General features: G+C 33.9%; 1 protein-coding gene across 3 annotated transcripts in view; it reads right to left on the bottom strand.

The window, feature by feature from the left end:
- The window catches only part of LOC128989990 (protein THEM6-like), a 44,915-nt gene extending 24,691 nt beyond the window's left edge, over positions 1 to 20,224 (bottom strand). For 2 of the 3 annotated variants that reach the window (XM_054412181.1, XM_054412182.1), the window contains exon 1: positions 20,040 to 20,224. The gene's annotated coding sequence lies outside the window, so the exon portion shown is untranslated. The remainder of the gene's footprint in view (positions 1 to 20,039) is intronic. The other variant, XM_054412183.1, reaches the window with a different exon arrangement.
- Positions 20,225 to 22,495: the final 2,271 nt, after the last annotated feature.

Raw genomic sequence — 22,495 nt, 5'->3', positions numbered from 1 at the left:
CGGATTCCACTATAAACTTACTGTAGGTCCCTTAGTTGCCATTAGCTGTATGGGCTATTAATTAACAGCTGTTTCTACGGAATCTGTCGTCCTTAGTCACTAGACTACAAGATCGCGCCACTCATCTCCATTCATACTTGGCTTAAAATACCTACTTGTATGGTCTCCATTTCAATGGAAAGTATAAATTTTGTGGCCCCTAGCTATCGGATAGTTTCTGTTAACATGTTCATAAGCTATTAAATTACCATTTTAAACTTAAGCTTATAGTCTAAACCAAACAACAATGCAATCAACAACGCCTTCATGACATTATACTTTCATTCTTTAGATAAAATACTGTTTACCGAGAAGATAAAGTTTACCTAACGAAAGTGTTTACAAACTTCCCGTGATCCTTCTACATTAATTATTTCCGTAGGATGGAAGAAGATCTACTCGCTGATAACAAATGTTGAATATTTATAACTACAAGAGAAGGCCATGTAAAATAAAACAAGTACAAACATGTTATAATCAAGAATATGAATCTTGCAGTGATACATGTGTGGTTATTTTAGTTCGGGTAGGTCTACTCAAAAAACTAATTTTAAGCTGTTTGAGAAGTTTGGTTGGGTAAGGTTAGGTTAGAACAGTGTCATCCAACCTAACCTAACCAACTAAACTTCTCTAACAGGTTTCAATAAGTTATAGAAGTGTAATTGGAAAAAGTAGAGTTGTGGGCACGTAACGGATTTTGACCAGTTGTTTTATGCTTGACCATTCATCAGATGTCTTTTAAATAATCGTAGAAATAAATTATTTCTTGTTCAGGTTAGCCGATTGAAAACAATCGCATTAAAAATAGATAAACATATTAGTCATAAACGTCAAACATAACTGAACATTTAATGAACATCAAAACATCAGATTGTACGATAAGATGAGAGCAGAAAGTCAATGGCTCATAGCGGACCCAGTGGTTATGTTTGGTAATAGGTTTTTCGTAGGATGTTTGAAATTTGAAGAATTCTAAATAACGTAATATTGCTATGCATATTATTTTGCTGGTTCAAAGTGTGGTTTGAAATAAATAACATGAACATGGCGTGTAACCCAAAGTTATAAGGATATTCAATTTCTTTGGTTAGTTAGAAGGGTTAGTTAGTATTTGTACACCGGGTTTTTCGTCGTCAATTTTTACTAGCCAAAATGTTGCAAGGGTTTTTTACTGATAAATTGAATATAAACACATAATCACTTCAACCCAAAATAATGGTACTCAATTGTTTTTTAGCATGTTTCTTTAAAACATTTTTTCTCAGCTCGTGTGAATTGCAGGGTAAATATACGCAAAGAAAGATATTCCCCTGTAGATGTGGAGAAACCCTTAATAAAATTAAAATAGGCCCAAAAATAAGCACGAAAATGAGTTAAAAATTATTAAAAATTAACATGGGCCTTATGGGTTGCCATGCTGGTGACGAAATAACAACGAAATGTGAATTGAAAATCAAAACAAATGGAAGAAATTCCAATCGCATGTTTTATTTACAGGGTGGGGGTAAAAATGAGAAGTCTGTACATTATATATATTTTGGTCGAGTTCTGGACGACCTCTAGTATCTATTAAACCAGTAGTCCAAATGAAAATAGCAGCGCAGGTTTTAAAATAAATTTAATCAAAGCAGTTCCATAATATATTATTATATTATTAATTGATAATCTTCTATTTCTGTTTTAATGGGCTATTTTGTATGAGGAATTAAACAATTCACTCGTAGTTTACAATGAAAACTGTAAATATACAATATTTCAATACTTAAGCCATGAAGTAGATTCATCTATGCTTGAGCTCTGTTAGATCTAGCAAAACCCCTTGCGGTTAAATAAACAACTAGAGCACTTAGTAAAAACTAGCCGATGTCAGTGTGTATTGGGCAAGCTAGTAGCATCACCTGTGACCTCAATAACTCAACCTTGGGGTACTGAAGTATTTTGTGTGATTCAAACAATTGTAGAGTGTTTTTATTTCTCTTTCATGTCTCGTCTTTCGTGTGATAAAATCTGAGGTAAATCTGATGGCAAGCTATTGCTTTGTATAACCGTTTATAATAGTTGATGTATGAGTTTAAGAAGCAACCATGGATTTCTCTAAGGAATCATTTTATTTTTCCTTTTCTTAATTTATACTAGGATTATCACTCATTTCATTTGGAATTAGTCTGTATGGCTCATCTAAATTAGAAAATCTAGATAGAATATTTAAAGAACAAAAGAAAACAATTAGAATGATAAAGAACCTACATCCAGATACATCATGCAGGGAACATTTTAAAATGTTAAACATATTAACAGTTTATGGTCAATTTATTTTGGACACTATTATGATATTTTTAAACAATAAGAAGGATACAACACTAGAACTAGAAATACACTATTACACGAAAAAAGAATGAAATCATACCCACTCACCATAGACTTGAATTTTACACAAAGAAGCCGTCTTACAAAAGAGCAAGTTATTTCGGAAAATTACCAAAAGAATTAAAGTGTCAAGTAAACCGTTCCAAATTTAAACTAAAACGAAAAACTAACTTGGTTTGCAAAGTATTATATTCAATAGAAGAGTATAAAATGAATAATTAAGCAAATGCTTATTTAAATAGCTAAGTTGACACTATTCAGATCTACTAACATGTACTTGTCTTATATGAATAAAGATATTTTGATTTGATTTGATTTATCAGACATTGCATGTGGTTATCGCATAAAAATATGTGGACTGAGGTGGGCCAGGAAACTCTCTTTGATAGTTGGGCTTCTAATAGATGAGCATGGTTAGGAAACGGATCATCTTGGCCAGTAACAAAGCTAGATAACTTGTGGCACGCCATTCAACGCCCTTAATTTATATTAAGGTTGAAATTCACAACCAAGTAAGCGTCGATGCTTCGTAAAGAATAATGTGTGAAGATTACGACATTTTAGACAATTAAGAATGTCAGATTGAGAAACCCTAAATGAAGAAAACGCACTACGACAAAGAATGACTTGGAAGAACCATGTTTAAAAGGACATCAATAGACTCGACACTTGACTTCAAGCAGCAAAAGACAGAATAGAGAGTTGAGAGGCATTGTTGGCGAGAGGAAAAACCTACCGAAGTTTCAACGGTGAAGGAGTTGCTGTAACGTTGTCTTCTGTTTTGATTCAAGGTTGATGTTTGGATCAGTCACGATTGATAGGTTTAGAGTCAATGACAGTATTTAAACAGGGTGTGGTTTAATAGTTCACCAAATCACGTGCTAGCAGAGGTAAGAAACTGTAAGTTGTTGTTGATGCTCAAGAATACATTAGTGAGTAGAGCCAACACTGATTAAATCTTAGTTCCCCTAACTGATTCATTATTAGATTGCACGAAGTAGGAACAAACACAATAAAATTATTACTTTATTTTAAAACCCGCTTTTGTCACAATCGTCCTTTTACCAACAGAATATGACAACTTATAACAATAAAATATAATTCATATAAATGACCCTTTAGACGTCTTAGTCCATCATCTACTTACAGAAAGGATCTAAGATATTTCCTGTACTTTCCGAAATTCCATAAATCACCATAATAATTTAATGATATATTTTTACCATTAAACATGACAGCACTTACAAGACAGCATCCTATTGTATATGTTGGTAAATAAACAGGAAACACATCTTTAAAAAATGCAGCATTGTTTAAAAATGAGTTTTGATGACAGGACTGAACTAGATAGCCTTTAGGTTGCCTATTTGATCTAAGAAAAGTCAATAGCTTTTTGATTGTTTGAAATTTGGCCAAGTTGTCCTTGATCGCCCTTTTTGATAAACAATTAATACTTAAACCCTTTTAATTACATTTATTACATTTATTCTCTCGTAACTCTCTTGTAAAATGCCACTGGCGTAGAAAAAGAAGAACAATTTAAATGGCAACCATACGAAGGTAGGTATTTTAAGTCAAGAATTGATAAAAAAAACTGTTAGTCTTGGCCAATAACAAAGATTTAAGAGCAAACGAGAACGAGGCAACTCCCTACACTCATCTTCCATATTTGTATTTGAGTTTAAATACTCCCTGACAGAGTCTTCATGTCACAAAAGTAAATTGATTAACTTTTTTCAAGAATGATTTTACTCAAAGTTGACTACCAATCCATACAGACAAGTTGTAGTCGTATCAGGTGGGTAGTATAGTAACTTTTGTGCAGTCATTGCATAACAGAGGCATCTTTGCAGAGCAAAGTTAAACTTGTGTAAAACTTGACCTTGAGGAGACATTAAGTTTAGCATAAGTTAGCCAAGTCCGCAGCTCCGCGTGACCCGTGTATTATTGACGAGCCCCCCTTCTCTCCCTCCCTTGCCACAACTACCCCTTTTCAACCCCCCTCAACTACCATCCCCAACAAACCCCTACTTGAGTTTGCTTTTCACGTGATTGATAACCTTAGTGCTTCTAGTGTTTTGTTTGCTGTCACAAAATGGTCAACTCAATCAAATGCAAATAAAAAATGTATTTAAAAAAATCTATCTCTGTATCTGTGTTATGTAGCCCTATGCATGGTTTTACATCCTTGAAAGTATACACGTTATTTTCTGCACACGTGCGAGCAAATCATTAGTCATATAATTTAATAATTTTAGTAGGCCTACTGTCAAAGTGTATTTGTTGCTAATTCTGATTTTCAACTATGCATACTTATTGGTTCATAATATTTATAATACAGTAATTATAATTGTAAATTATAATGATATGTATAATAATATTGTATATTATAATAATTATTGTTGATGGATCCATTCTATACCAAGAGAAGTTACAACACAACTTAAGCATAGATTAAATACTGAATTTATAAAGATATTTATTATTCACAACTTTCTATTTTATACAACTATATGGATACTGCTACATTTTATACTATGCATTCCACTCTTTTGAAATTATTGGACCCATTAAAGTGATGTTAGAGTGATAAAAATCAAGGATTATTACACAAAAATCTTCGTTACAAAACCAAACCAATCCAGTACACAATAACAATGCCTTATGAATCACTGATCTCCAATAAGCCTAAACGATAACGATGGTATTGCTATAGTTAACGATGCATTACATGGCTTTGTCCCTTCACTTTACCTTTACACATATCACCGTGGTGTGAGACATAACGTCATCCACAAGCGATTAAGGAGAATGTTTAGATCGCAAATAGGATAATCGTGAGTGGATTTGGTCTTAGGAATCTACAGTAGTTCTATAGCTTACTGTGTATGTACAAAAACAAGAACCATCCGATGGTAAAAAGATCGCCATGTGATTAAAATCGTAATGCAATTACCACTGCAACTAAACAATAAAAACCACTTTCCGTTGCGAGTTGGTTTAAATTAGATACTGTCATAAATGCAAACAAATATTAGTGCTGTTGGTAAACCTTATAAATTTTTAATGCTATTTAATATCATCATAGACAAAAAGAATAAAAAATATAGACTGTCAGCCACTCAGCCGTGCTACGGTTCCATGGTTACCATAGATTCTGGCACACACCGCTGGGAGCGCCGTGTAGTTACGTAGCGTGCCAGCGTGCGCCGTAACTACATGGCGCTCCCAGCGGTGTGTGCCAAAACCTATGGTAACCGGAGCACGGCTGACGGTCTATATTCAATTCTTTTTGTCTATGTTATCATTGAACCAACTTGTGTAGTTGAAACAGCTGACGAAATTCTTTAATTCCTTTAAAATATGAATTCTCATAAGGTTAATATGGGAAACTCCAGAGCCACTGGGGCGGAGCCCGAAAGGATTTTTGAGATAAGAATGCGTCTATATGTTAATCGGGAATGTGAGCTATCATCACACCAAATTTCAGCCCAATCCGACAAGTATTTTTCCTGTTTAGCCTACTTGTAACAAACATCCATACATACATCCAAACTTTCTCACTTATAATATTACTGTAGTAGGATATGGTGAAAATATCGAATATCTGCATCTGCCATCTGTCACTATTGGATCAACCAATCAAATGACTCCATTCGCCCTATATGCCGGAACTCCGATAAAAATAAAAATTGTGCGTGCCTAATATGTTACAAAAAAAAAGAAATACTGCTTAAACCTTAAACATAGCTTTACAACAAATCAATTAAGACGATTCGTAAGAATTGTATGCAAAGTATAGGACACAGATAAATTACATACAATTCCACAACGACTAACGTGATTATTGCAGTCATTGCAGGTGTTTGTAGATTACCAAGGATTATCTCTAATTATTTACTCCGCTGAAACTTATAAAAACAATCTCTCGGTCGATCCAGGTGTTTCAAGGTCGACAGGTTTCCGACATAAATAATGGTAATCGCGAACCACATCACGGTTCCGCAGTCCCAGCAAGGTGACGCACGCGGGGCTAAAGTTGGCAGATTTCTTCATGTGTGTTTGTTTTGTGTGGTTTATTCTTAGGACAATGCATAACCTTGATCATATATTATCAAAACCTCTAGTGTTATTGTTTAAAATATGCCTACTAAGCTAGAATGTTTAATCTGGCGATGATTTACCTGCGAATACTGTTTGAATAAATTGTTTGAAATTTTAAAATTACAATTTTAGCGAATTTCCCTATAATGGATTTTTTACGGGAGGTATATTTTCCTGTACATATAGCAGTACCATACTGATATTTTGTACACCTATTAACCACATCCATATCTTTATGCTAAACCATCTTTTTAAGGAATATCTGGACAAAAATATTGTCAACCAATTAAAAACTATCAATTTTTTAGTATATTTTTTAGTTAAAAAATAATCTTGGGTAATTATCACTAATCAATAGAGGGTTGGTTTAATGTACTCAACAAGTATCCAAAATTATGCATGCAAAGTTTCAAGTCTCTATGTATTATAGTTTTTAAACTATGTGTACCTAAAGAAAAAAAACTTTCGGAAAAACACACCTAAAGCCATAAGAATAGTGTGGCCAAAATCCGGAAACCTAACTAGTTATCTTTGTTTGTACCACGGACCGAAATGGTGTTTTGCACTTCTCGACTTCGTCTCGAACTTAAAAAACTATCTAGAGCCGGCAAACCCCAGTTTTCGGAGGTACAAAATGTACTATTTCATTCAATGTAGCATTTTAATAGCTAATGCAATGTTATTGTATTTAATTGGTAGAAATGAATTAAATACACGAATATTTCTGTGAGTTGCAAAATACACTTTTGCAATGAGCTATCCATTTTCACTCCGTTAACAGATCCCGTAAACATCTACCTCAAAAACACAGTAAGGAAATGGCCTAAATTGGCGATTAGAACTAATAAAATAAACGCCCTAGGTGGGTAAAACCACAAAACTAACATCAGGGCAAAATTGTTTAGAAGTGTCTGTTTCCTTAAACACGTGTTAGGATCTGTCGGCGAAACTTGTTTTCATTCGATTAGTGTTAAGTGTTCAAAGAACAAAGTCGCTTATTCATTTAAGACTTAGTTAGAATCAATTGATCGATTTATACATTTGAGAGGCATTGTGGATGAAAACTGTTCTTTTGCACACTGTTTCCTAATAGCTCTAAGTAACTTGTTGGTATAAATACGAAATACATGGTTTTATTTTGTCCACGATAATCCATGGATTGTCCACGATAATCCATGACTTTCTTACACTAAGTATAAATACGAAATACATGGTTTTATTTTGTCCACGATAATCTTCAACACAAAGCATTTGGTAGACAAACCCACAAGCTGCTATACACTTAACGCCACACCGATAGCAGAAAATCAACCCGTTTATCCAAATCGTTTCTGAGATTTTAGAAAACTGGTGAAATGACGCGGTTCAAAATCTATTACAGTACAACTACACAAAACTTGCCAGACACCGCCGTGGGAACATTCAAGGTTGGGGTCTGACGTTGGCGTTGAAAACATTGAAAACTCAAGTAGAGGTTGAATAATCTTAAAAATCGTAAGCGTATCTAAATTTATTTGTAAACTAATCCAGAGGATATATGTTTTTAAGTTTAGAATTACATCCGATTTGTACGACGTCGGGACATTAGAGTCCGAAGATGAACAATGAATGCTGAATGGAAGAGATGACAACTTTGTCCCTGACTAAGATCAGCTGGTTTTCTACCAGGACAATGTAAACAGCTGGGTCTAGTTTCGAACCGTTAAACATTACTCTACGCCACACCAACATGTTTTAACTAACTTCCCACGCAAGAATTTAGTTCAGAAAACAGCTGTTTGGCGCCAGCTATGTATATTAATCAAATGGGGTTTCATTACGTACTATTGTACTGTAATGAGTTTTTACCGGACAACAACCAGCTGATTATATGAGGTAATGAGTACATACATAACAACATAACCTCTCTTAGGGGTTATGTAGTGATTGTTAGTCCTATAGTCGGTGGTAATACAAGGATTTGTACATATTTTTTATTGTTAAGTTAGCTTAGAGTAGTATGGCGTAAAATATAGTACGTCACTCGTTCAAAATGTATTTCGTATCTCATATGGTAATCTCGCCCACGACTTCGTCACGCACGGGAACGGCCACACTCGTCCGGTAAACACATATTTTCAGGACTAGTAACGTAATATACTATTTCTCAGGATTGAACCGGCGACCTATCGGAGTAGGCAAAACTACCACTCAGCTACCCAGCATTTTCTGGTGGAGGTGCTTTGCATTTTGTAAACAAAAAATTCCCAAAATGGGCTTTGATTTAATTTTAAAAAGTTGGACTTGTATTAAATTCTCATTCTCATAGTTTGGTCAAAAATATTTGATTCGAGTTTAACACCTAACGCCTAACCATTGGACGAAGACACGCCCAGTGAATAATCAAGGTTTTTATGTTATTTGAACCTGAAACGTTATGCTAAAGTTACTGACTCTCATCCGGCTCATTCGAGGCATATGCTGACATGCTGATGCTGATACATCTGACAAACCATGGTACTCAGCATATACTGACGCATTTCTCGGAACGGTGCATCAGTCAGCTCTATAACATTCGAGGAACGTGAGAATCGCCAACGTAAGCGCATTCTGGCTTCTGTCACCACAGTACATAATCATCGATGTACTCTCCTTGCAAATCGATGCAGATCTTGCAACCATATGAACAAACTTTGTCCAAGTTTTTCATCATGTCCAAAGAAGCAAAAAAAGTACTACGGTATAACATGTGTCCTATCTCATTCTGTTTTCGGTCTATCTGTCCGCAGGTGGTTTTTACAAAAACATTGACTCCTTAATGGATGAGCTACATCGTTGAAATTCTGTAAAAATGTTTATCTTATCGACCACTATGTTTTTGTAAAATGAATAAAAACTCTTGAACCGTTTAAAAATGACAACTATTTAAAATATTTTATTCCAAATTCCACGAAAACCGGTAATTTTACAAAATATTTATTTATAGGATATGTAAAATTTCGTAAATTTTATGCTGAATACAACGACATCTTAAAAGCTTAGTTTGGACAAAGAATGACTGAGAAATTATTTTTTACTAGCATTCAAATATTTTGTAAAATTAACGATTTTAATAGAATTTTGCATCAAATATTTTTAAAAGTCTCCATTTTTAAACGGTTCAAGAGTTTTTTTATTTATATTTTGCACAAAAATTGCGGTTAACAGTAAAAATAACAGTTATGGAGCTATGAATGTTGTTGTAAAAATCGCATACAGACGGATAGACCGAAACCTTATGAGATAGAACACATGTTATATATTTTTTTTCAAGACACCCTGTATAGTAACGCTGTTTGTTTCTTACATAAACTCGGCTTGGTCAATTGAGAATAAGTAACTTATAAGAGAATAAGTAAGTTGTGGTTATACTCGGATTAAGTTGGAACTATTTTATACTAGCCTACCTCCAACCTTAGGTCATTAAAATAAGTATACATTCCACTATCATGATAAAGTTGTTGTACCCAGTTTAAAAACTGAAATTGTCTTGTTATATTGAGCTACCAAACGTTTGAGCTTATTTCAATTATTCAATCTATTTGGGTGTAATTCAATTAAAAATTATAGTATCAACAAATTCGTCAGGCAAATATTTGTATGTTAACTAGGATTCTTTTCTTTGATATTTTAAAAATGCTTTTGCCAAGGAAATTTGATAATGTACACTAAAGAGCGACCGGGCAACAAGCCAAATCGAAAATGGGAGAACGTAAAGACGTTTCACTGGTTTTCCGCATCAATGTTCATTCCTTCAGGCAATCCGCAATACAAATCAAAGACAAAATCGTCAGATGGTATGCATACATTTTTGGGAAGGTGTAATCTTTCCCAAATAATATTTGAATCGATTCATATTGGTGTATTAGTAACGAAGTGCAATGAAAATATATTCAACAAATACAAGTTATTAATTTTTAACCTCTCTAAAAGTTGTGTTTACAATATGATTGGTGTTGGAAATAAATTAGGCATTTGAAGTACGCGGTATTGTATAAATATACCAAACATTTATACAACGGACTATGTTCACGGTTACTTAAGAAAATTAACTTTATTGTCACATTCACAGACAACTCATTTTACAGATTAATTATTTGTCTTTCATTATACAAAGTGTTTACGTAATATATAATGTAATATATAAAACCGGTTTTAAGACCAACGCCATAAAATGTTTTATTATTCCAGGGCGAAGTCGCTGGATTTTCATACTCTAACCAGTTTTAAAATCCCACTTTTTTCGATCAGCGTATGTATGCGTCACGAAATTTCCAGTTGCGTAATATAATTGAACTGAAATATAACGTTACAAAACAATAGTAAACCTTCTTCTCTATAGTAATTAATACGACAAACAAAATGCAGAAGAAGTTTTGAGTTAATCATTTAACTAGACAAAAAGCAACTAGACTTTTTTAGTTAATACATTCACTGACTTTGGGTCCTAAGTTTACACCCTTTCCTAATTTGATCAGCTGTAGCCATCTCCTTTGTTTTTTACAGACAAAATGTTTACGCCACACTACAATGTTATAACAAACTTCCCACGCAAGGATTTAGTCCAGAAAACAGCTGTTTGCCGCCAGCTTAATCAAATGGGGGTTCATTTCGTACTACTGTACTGTAATGAGGTGTTACCAAACACCCACCAGCTGATTATATTTGGCAATGAGTGGTTGTAAACAAAATCATAACCTCTCTTAGAGGTTATTAGTAGTTTAGTCCTTTAGAAGATGTGTATCTAAAAGGACTTTTTATTGTTAAGTTAGCTGAGTTTATGACGTAAAATATAGTACTTCACTCGACCAAAATGTGTTAACCGGACTCGTATGGTAATCCCAAACACCTATTTTCAGCACTAGTAGTAGTAGTATATACTACTACGTAATTATACACAAAAACTGTAAAACCCCAGCTCTTTGGCCGACGCCATTAAATTATTATTCTTGGGCGAAGACACTGGATTTTCACATGCTTACCAGGTTTTAAAACCCCACTTTTTATCAATCTACGTATTTATGCAGTATGATTCACGAAATCTCTGATTATACAGTACAATCTAGTTTTATTACTACTTTACAGAAATATTGCATAGTTCCCCTCTATTCAAGTATGTTCTGTAGTAAGTATGGCAACGAACAGGAGACATAAAACACCTATCGCTTAGAAGAAGTTCGCGTAAAGTTTTGCATGATTAACGTGAAAGGAGTTGGCACTTGAAAAAATTAAAAATGTTAGTGGTTTAATAGAACTTCACTCTAATCATTCTAAAATTATCTACGATTTTAAAATGGGAATAGAATGTCTACAGAGTATTGCATAATATAGCCAAATCGACATGGGCAATACGATATGGTTTTAAATCTATGACGTAAAAAAATATAAAAAATCTATACAAATATTATTAAATCTATTTCTATTTCTCCAATTTTTTTTACTGATTTACCTTATCCACAAAAGAAACTATGTAAACATAAGAATCAAGATGGTAAGCACGAGAGAGCAATCCTCAGTCTAGAATTGGACAAACGAACACCATCGTACTTACTAAACACACCGAGAGTTTCCAATGCTATTTTCCTCAGAAAGTCAGATTATGAGCGATATAGGTAATTATGAATAATTAATCGTGTAGCTGACCAAGGTGCGTATATCCGGCTACTAACTTCCAGTTGCGTATCCCAGACTCGGCCGCAATGGTTGTGATAGAGCATTCACGGTTTTACTGACACTTATATTCGTTATTATAGGAAACTATCAGCCATAAATCTGCTGTGTGACAATTTTTACATCAATTGGAATAATGAAAAATAATTACCCGATCAAGATAAGATCGAAATGTTTGATACCTCTACACCGATAGGATTGGAGTATTGTTGAGTTTCAGAATGTTTTTAAATCCATGCTACGATAAAAAAGCAATTATTTGTATATGAAAATTTGTGATGCCCTTTATAGTGTGTTTTATTTGGTATTCCTTTGTAACGAACCCATTATTTACATTGAAAAATGTGAGCGATTTTTACCCATTTCGAACAGATGATTCGATACATCGAAGATTTCATTTATCCTTAAGTTAGTGTCTTAAATTGTTTTGCATGGCTTTTGTACCATCATGCAATTTTATTGTTGACATTGTAAAAACATAATGAATACCCTAATGAAGAAATGTTGAACATGCATATACTGATGGGAATAGTATGGTGAAAATTCAATATTATTGCTATACAATTTTATGTAACTAGAGGTCGCCTCGTGGTCGAAAATTCGACTACAAATATCAGTGCAAACTTTTCTATTTTTACACAACGCTGTAAATAAAACATGTGATTGGAATTTCTTCCATTTGTTTTGATTTTCTGTTTATATTATGCTATTATTTCGTCACCAAAATGGCAACCCATAAGGCCCATGTAATTTTTTTTAATTTAAAATTAATGTTTTGTGCTTTTTTCGCCTATTTTAATTTATAAAGGGATAGACACTGCAGGCAAATATCATGGAAAATTTAAGGGCAGTTAAAACAGTGTATTGTATGACTACATTTTCGTCCGCGCAGTTGAGATCTTACTTTATGTTATAATTTGTATTATTGGTGGTTTCATGAATATTCCAAACATTTTTAAATTTCACCCGTGCTGAAAAATCTTTTGTATGCCGAGAACCCCAGCGCAAAATGTATACGAAAAGATCTGTATTGGTCTGGCTATTGGCTATATATAGATGATGTAAACCAACGTAACCTTCACTCAGTGATGACTCGCAAGTCGCGACTCTTTAGTCATCATGACTGAGTCGTTCACGAGATGAGTCGTTCACCTCACGTGATCTGAGACGAGGACGAGCAATTTTACGTGGGAATTCCGAATTGTATAAAGTGAAATAAAAAAAAAGATTTAAAAGAGGAGTAGTACTTCAAGTACTCTCTACCACGTCTAATTAAGAAGGTAAATATCTGAGATTCTTCTGATCTTGATGAATAGTTTATAAAAAACCCAGTACACTGTAAATGAATCGTTACACTAAGTTGATCCTAAATCGATTACGCTGTGCGAGTTAAGCCTACAAGCCCACAGTTCTGGCGTCCACCGCTAGGAGCACCATGTAGTTACGTAGTGCGTGCGCCTTAACTACACGGCGCTCCGAGTGGTGGACGCCAGAACTTACGATAACTGCAGCACTGCTATCGGTATATATTTAATTCTATTTGTCTATGACTGTTGATCCCATCTAGTAGTCTCTATACCATTAAATATACAATTTTGTAAAACATTGGACGGTATAAAGTCTGCAATCATCACAAGGACTACCAAATCAAGCGATCCCGCGTCACCCAGATGTCTATGAGGCATACATCCGTTGTATCTGAAATAGTGCTGTAAGAGTTAAATAGTCATTCATGGATAAAATAATGCTACACCATACACAATTAGTTGGCTCAAAGCTGTAATATTAGCGACAAAAATAAACAGTGTCCCATAAGTTATCACCCAAACTCTGGGAAATGATTCTATCGGTCAAAATTTTAAAAAAATCAAGAATCAACTTTTTCTAAAATTGCCTCGTTAACTCGTTTGCCGTTACCAAACGATCTTAAGGTATAAGAATCAAAATCAACTTGGTCAAAGGACATTAAAAAAATGCTAAACGAAAGTGATTTGACATTTTTTCACAAAATCAGCCATTTGTTTGGTTAAGGTTAAAGTTATTAGCCGCTGTTTCGAAACAGAAAAATTCTTTTAATGGTTTTCTTTAGCAAGAAGGTTGGGGTTTCTTATAAGCAAAATGGCATGTATACTCCAATCGACTAAGATCGATAATGGTATTTCATGTGCAGAATGGCATGTATTTATAATAATTTATTGCTACGATAGTTTGTAAGGTAAATGATTTTCCAAAGACTGTTGACAGTAATGAATAATATTTTATTGAAATAATTAACGTCCTGTAAGTGAGTGTACCATGTCAAGCACTGGTGATGAGTGTATGACCTTGCAAATAATCCCATTCATATATTCCAGCCTCTAAATCACCTTAATCACTTCCACTGCCTCTTAGTTCTTCATTTAATTGGAGGATTGTCAGGAAGTAAGTGATCAGAGGTTCTTCATTATTAGCATTGCTTGTTTAGCGTCAAAAGAAGGCGGTCACAGTCAAAATTACATATAAAATACACTCCAACCGCTCACTTTGGACAATTTGAAACGTACGAAACGGTTTTATATATTATTACAATTTCAACTGTAAACAATAGCAAACGATCTTAGATTCAAAATTGCATAACACTTTGGCTCAGCTTCAAGTGCAGAGTATATATTATTGTATTTGTTAGTAAAATTAACTTTTATTATATTAAATTAAATCAAATAAAAACAGAAAGAATTATTTAGGTTAATGTAGATTAATTTAAATAGAACCTTTTACCGATTTGCACAAAAAAAAATACGGTACGTAAACTGTTAACTCAATTAGGTCTTCCGCAACCTTTAGCAACAAAACTAAAAACCCTGAATCGCCAAATAAAGAAATCTAATATATAAAATTCTCGTGTCACAGTGTTTGTCTGCAAACTCCTCCGGAACGACTTCACCGATCGTTATGAAATTTGGTGTGTAAATTCTGTAGGTATGCGAATCGGACGTAAACTATTTCCCGTTTCGAAATTCTTAAAAGGGCTCCGCCCCAGTGGCTCTGGAGTTTCCCATGTTAACCTTATGAGAAATGGAATTAATGAATCTTAACAGCTGCTTCAATTAAACAAGTTGGTTCTGTTCTATGATGTTCAATAGCATTAAAGTTACAAGGATTACCAACAGGGTGCAGCACTATTATTTCTTTTACATTTATGACAACAGCTAATTTGCAACCAAAAGGTGAGTGAGCGTAGCGAACGAACTTCAACCTGGAGGCGAGTGAGCGTAGCGAACGAGCTCCAACCTAAAGGCAAGTGAGCGCAGCGAACGAGCTCCAACCCAAAGGTGAGTGAGCGTAGCGAACGAACTTCAACCAGGACGTGATTGAGCGATGCGAACGAGATCATCTTGAAAATTAAACGTAACGGTACTTTCTTTCCATCGGTCTGTCTTAGGGGAAACCTATAACTTAGGCGATACGAAGTTCGCCGGGTCAGCTAGTATAAATATAAAATCCTTATTTGCATTACCTCGATTTGTGCACCAGGTTTGCTGGTAATTAATTAAAAGCTATCCACATGTGCATAATCTTTTTCCCAAACAAACTGCTAAAAAACTTTTACAACTATCAAATTTACTTACAACTAATTGAAAATCCCCGAATCGTGTGATATTATTTATGAGGGAAAAACTGTATATTCAGATTTTAAACCGATTACTCACTAAGTGGTGCTAGGCAGTTACCATGGATGAAGTATTATATTAATTTTTCTATGCTGTTACATTAATTTATCCCAGATTATTTATCCAGATTATTTTATCCAGTATGGATTTGCATGTGTTTGATGAAAATTCAATAAATATAATCAATAATGATGGAGATTAAAATTAAAATTATCATATTGCAGTCAAGCTTAATATTTATTAACCACAAGCCTTTTATAAATCATGTAGTGCGTCCAAAGGGCTATGACTCAGTTCTGAAAACGTTCAATGTTTTCACAGAAATGCAATCTCAATTTTCAAAGTTTCCAATAAACAAGTTTTGTGATTTCGTTTATGTTAAACAATAATGTGTATTGACAATAGTAGTTTCCTGATTTGTAATATTATCTTCCTTGACCTAAATACTTCACGATACAAAAGAAACCTGGTTAGCTCATGTTCGGCGATTGACTTGTAGTTTGAAATAGACTGATGAGTATTACAGTAATATTTTCAAATCCTTGGGTAAGTATAAAATAGTTCTTACTTTTTATAATAATTTATTTACGTAAAAACCTAGCTCGATTCGAAAATGTCATAAAAACTATACTATAAAAAATTTCACAGTTAGTACCTATAATAAATTGTTAACCCAAAAAATACGTCCACATAACTCTAATTCAATGAACTAAAATTATTCTCTTCCCAGAGGTCTACTCACAGTACCATTTGTATGCCAGATGTATTACCCATTACGCCATACACATAATTAGTAAAATTACCCACGCACGAAACCAACTTAAAGTCTTACAGCTGATAAAAAAAACAGGTGATTGGTCTGGAGCAGTTTTGGCGGGGTTTTTCCACGAAGACCTCGGAAGATCCCCGCGGTTTTGTACCACCTACTTCTCAGATGTAGAAGTAGAATGCAAATGATGGGTAGGCTGTCTCGAGGTAGACCTATTATAGTTCTAGTACGACACCGGTTTTGAGTTGTTCTTTTTTTCTGAATAAAAATATGATTTGACAATCCGTCAGAACTGGTCAATAAAACTCAAAAGGTCACATGCCAAAAACGTTTGCCCTTTTTATTTTTGCAAAGTTTATGGTCGGGGTTCGGTTTATCTTTGAGACATCTAAGGGACTATAAAATGACGAGTTTTTGAGCGAGCGGAATCATATTTTAGGATTTTTTGAATAATTTTGCATTGTAAAACATGTTACATGTTTCATATTTGGAAAATTATATTAAACCATCATTGATACACATATTATTGGTAGATGTGCGTGAATGGCAGTGAATAAATAAGTAGGTTTGTTACTGAGATCATCTGTTTCTTAAGCCTAGATTTTATTACAATTCAAACCACCCCGGATAGCTGGGTCCAGTTTCAACTAAAAACAAATGTCGCTGTCCAAACCCATCAATATACAGAGTGTCCCGGAACTCTCTACCAATATTTTAGGGCATTATTCCTGAGTAAGAAAGATATCTAAATATCATAATATTTAAACTGTCTGGAAGTCCTTAGTTACTCACACAGCCACCATTTTGTTTTTTTTTACTCATTTTTTTCTAAAAAGTGGTTAAATATAGGATATTGGAACTTTGCAAAAAACATTTAGGACAACTAGAGAAAGCTAAAGAAAAATTATGACAATTTATCAAATTCATAAAACAAAATGGCAGCCATTTTACACTTTTGTAAAATCAACGGTTTTCGAGTTATTTAATAAACACAATTTAAATAGCCACTATTTTGTTTTATGAGTTTGAAATCCCATAATTTTTTTGTGGCTTTGCCTTGTTATCATAAATGGTTGTACAAAGTTTCAATATCGTATCTTTAACCACTTAAAAAATAATAATAGGTGAAAAAGAAAACATGACGGCTGTGTGAGTAACTAAGGACTTCCGAACAATTTAAATATGAAATTTAGATATGTTTCTTACTAAAATATTGGTAAAGATGTGAAATTATTATTTAGGTGATTTTTTTTCATAATATCCCATCTAAGACTAAACTGACCGACTTGAGAGGACATTTGAGTCTAGGTAAAAGGTTGCCTGAGGTATGACCCGAGGCAGACCAAGTTGTAGCGCAATCTCGTGAAGGACGAAGGAGTCTAGCGGCTCAGGTTCAAGGCCACCAGGACCTCTGGAAGGCTGTCCACCGGGATTGCGCCATTAGGACCAGGTAGACACAGGCAAAGTGCCACTGCCAAATCTACCCCCCCCAAACGCACCGTTATTGCGCCAATGCGGCATTTTCTTCAAGTTCAGAAAATACTTCAAGTTCAACATTAGTTTCTCTCTTCATTGCCGAGTTAGGTTAAGTTAGGTTAAATTCCATCGTTTCCCCGATTACCCGGCTACTTGGGGTAGAGTTGGCGCAATCCCGGTGCGTGCAAGACTGACCCTTTTAACCCCCACATAACTGGCGCAATCCCGCTCTACCCGCTACGTCGCCAAAATACAGTTTATGGGAGAGGACCAAGTAATAAATAAAGTTCAATAATGCAATATGTATCCATGGGGTGGGCGTAGGAATAAGAAGTTAACGTTTGGAGTTCAGATTTACTTTGAATATTAAAGAATCGAGTAACATTTTACAATCGTCTTTGTATTTTAGAGTCGTAGTCAACGTCATTTCATAGAGCAGCAATTTACCATCATACAACATTTCATGTAGATAAAGTTATAGTTAAAAATACGTATATCTTATCGGATGGTGGAGTTGAAAAACTGGGTACATTACTCATGGATGAAACCTTCCTAATTCATTTGTGAAAAGTAACGTTTAAATTAAGTGTTTGTAACTGTTACAATAAAGGAATCAACGCCCATAGTAATAACTAATGTCCAAGTAAGTAGGTTTGGCTATATTTAAAGCACCTATTGACATAGTCAGGGTGCAATAATTTGTCACATAATGGGAAGCTTTTAATAACGCAACCTATTGCAAACACAGTACCGGATTCAACTCCACCTACCAAATTTAAGCAGTTTTTTTACAAACAAACATATAAAGGCAAATATTTAGGCCTAAACAAATATTTGAAATGTCGTGGTACGCAAAGTCTATCCCTCGTTACTATCTATTTTACAATACAACAACTTGAAATCATTTTACTAACCCTTCCAATGGATTAAACATTGTTCTAAATAAGATAACCCTCGTATTCTTTTCAAAATATCTTAATATATGGTTTTTTAATTAATTTGCAATAAAATACCCGGTTGAAATATAATGCAGCATTCATATACTACCTCAAATAAAATCTTGCATTTTACAGCTATAAATTATATCATAGTACGTTCTACACCAATTCAACATTGAATAATGGGTAAGGTATAACATGAGAACATAGCACATTGCAATTATTGTGAAATTTAATATGTTTAAAATTAATTGTCGGTAATATTATAACCATTGGGCATGGCGTTATTCGAGATCGATAATCTGTTACCGTGAACGAAAATAATTGGGTCCTTTACAAGAGAGGTGGTCAAAAGAACGACTTTTTATTTTTTTTACGTATTAATTTGTTAAAGGTACCTATGTAATAAAGGCAAAAACATATATGTAATCTGTTATTACATTGCTAATAGCTTTTGCTGTATAGTACTAATAAAGATACACACTTAATTTAAATTTAAAAGATTTAAAAGACGGTAGCCTAGTAAAGATTATAAAACATAAAACCAAACTTTTTAGTCAGGTGGATTATTGGCAAATGTAAGTCAATAATTTAATATAAATAAAGATAATAGTCAAGATTGTTCCAAAATTGTGCATTGAACAGTGTAAATTGCAATTAACTCTTTAAGATAAAAATCCAATTACTTAAATTGATCAATAATTCAACTGTGCTGTGAATTACCAGCAGAACTTGGAATCTCCCACAAATACATTACAATAATCTAATTTATATTTCGGCATATTATTAAGCTATACAGTATTTTATTTATTCTAGGTGACATGGTTTCCTAACGTTAAATGAAAATTGTACATTAAAATGTAAAATACTAAAATGCAACATTTCAGACATACAATGTGCCGGCATGAGAACCCGAACCCTTAACACTAACAAAACATATAAAACCCCGTTCCTTTCTAAATAAAATTAAAATAAATAATATCAATTTTTAAGATATGTTGGGCCTACCTCAGCAGAAAACAAGTAGACATAGTCCGGAGCCTAACCCACACCGCATTGACTAAGTACGCCTAACAGCTGACTGCTGATCGACCGTCTGCTATTGATTCACAGTTGATGGTATTGTCCACCAGGAGCGCTAGTGACGCACGCACACACGCACTCTTTGTAGGCTACTTAGCAAAGTGCAAGTGACAAAGTGACTCTCAACAGTCTCAACTTCCAAGTCGCCGGTCAGTTCCGTTCTGATCTACTTCGGTTTCATTTCCGCGCGCGCAGCCTTCCACAAGGCTGGCAACTTTATGCGGAAATATTTCGAGGGAAACAGCTGATCGCCTGTAGCTCAGTCAGCTGATATGTGTTTTTATTCTCCTATGCATTTGATCCTCGATGATTCTTGAGTGCATTTCCTATAAAGTTGTTTACCTTCGGAAAGGTGTAGTTTAAGTTTTTAGTACCGTATAATTGACACAGCGTGTTATGAATAGTGAATGAGAACTAGGATATTAATTTCCCTGGTCATCAAAGGATTTCCTACGGCATAACAGTATAAGAACTTTTATCTAATGTGGCAAAACGTAAATAATAATAATAATATTGATAATAATAATAATAATAATCCAGTGGACCAATAATTCAGTTAACAACATTTATTATAAGTTCACGAAAACTCGAGTATTTAGGTTTGATTTTGATGAAATTTTGCATTAAACTCACATACAACTTAACTTATATTGAGTTTGCAAACCAGCAAGATCGGTTAATATGTAAGTTAATGAGGAAAATTGTCAAAAATTGTTTTTCGAACGTTTACCCTTAAAACATGGAATGGCCCAATTTTTATTACATCCAACGTGTAGAGCTTGAACGAACAACGTTCTACAGTGTAGAATTGTTAGAAATGATGGATGAATTTCCAAAAAAAACTGTACATTTAAAATTGCCAGGTTATTCTAATAGAAAAAGGTATATTTTGAAAAAAGTTTGTTAGTAATTTTCTTCATCCTATATTACTTTTAACGTTTGATACAAAACACTTTTCCGATTCCTTGTAACATCAAACCCAAAAAATCGATATTATAATTTATTTAAGTATTCAATATAAACTGCTGTGAAATATATAATTTTATACAGTTATTTTTAAGTTTTATGTATACTCTTTTATTTTGTGCTGTAGCAAAGTAAGCTGTTTTGTTTCACTGAAGATGTTTATGTCTTCTATTGTACACTTTTATGGAAATAACGTTTATTTTGGTTTATTTATTTATTTTTGCTGCAAAGTTGATACATAAGAAATTTCATTGTCAAGGTTCGCCAGCCTACTTCCGACATAGAGTAAGAAACAAACCGGTTAGAAACATGAATGCGACTCCAGCTGCTGTCTACACTACTACAACACCATTCATATCAGTGACATGTCAATTCAGTCACACAATCACTTGAATTGAATGTGATTCTAAAATAGTGTGTTACGGTTTGTGTAAGATCAAATTTAGAATAAACTTGGTCGACTTTGATTTGTTTAAAACATCGACTATGCACTGCCGAACAAGAAACTTCTGTTCCATCATTATTACATTAATATTTACATGCCACTATAGCCTATACAGCCCAAGCTAAGCAAGTTACAGACATAAGTTATTTGTCTCGCATATAATTTCGTGAACATGAAATATTGTGTCAAGTTTTGTATAAAATACCCCCGCCGCAGCAAACCTGCAGACTAAGCGAATTTCCATTTGCCTGATTGGATTTACACTAAAATGTCTAATTAAAAATATAACATTTATTCCCTATTTAAATAGAATTAATTAGTTTAACTAGTACTTAGGTTTGCTGCATCAGGGAGGATAAAACTGTGTTTTTTTTTATGTTAATAGTTAGTAAGAAATAAAAACATTTTCCAAATTTGATTAAAATATGTTCATAAACAAGCAAACTACAACAGTTTACTTATCCTCCATAAGAATAACAAGGGAATTTTAATTTTTTGGGAATTTTCTCCGTAATCATTAGTGTTAATAACGCTTCAATATACTAAAATTATTTGTTTTTTTAAGCTCCACAAAATCGTTTTTAAAGAAATTGCTAATTTTATGTTTTTTGGGTTAAAAGCGGGAAAACCCTATTTTTACCCCATAATTTCGTGAACATATAATATTGTTTTGATCGAGTTTTGGATTAAAAAAAATAATTATAAATTTAAAGATGTCAAAAAGGTGAACAAAGGCCGCTCCTGAGGTGTATTCCTATTGTAGTAGTTTTGGTGGACTTACTAAATAGTTTGCCCTAGCACATTCATAAAGCGTTGCCGCTCTGACACCTAGAAGCATCGGTCCACCCGTTATTTCATTAATTCCTTCTATATATATACACTTCATTAGAGCAATCTTTCCAGCGAGAACCGACAGTTTCTATCGTAAAAAACAAGTAAGAATATGTTGAAAAACTGAATTCTTTAACGC

This window comes from Macrosteles quadrilineatus, unplaced genomic scaffold (genome assembly GCF_028750875.1).
Source record: "Macrosteles quadrilineatus isolate MER2022 unplaced genomic scaffold, UCM_ALF_1.0 Scaffold_3__2_contigs__length_128488019, whole genome shotgun sequence".
NCBI classification, from domain to species: Eukaryota; Metazoa; Arthropoda; class Insecta; order Hemiptera; family Cicadellidae; genus Macrosteles; species Macrosteles quadrilineatus.
The sequence above is the reverse complement of the archived record's forward strand: the minus strand, read 5'-3'. Positions and strand labels throughout refer to the sequence as shown.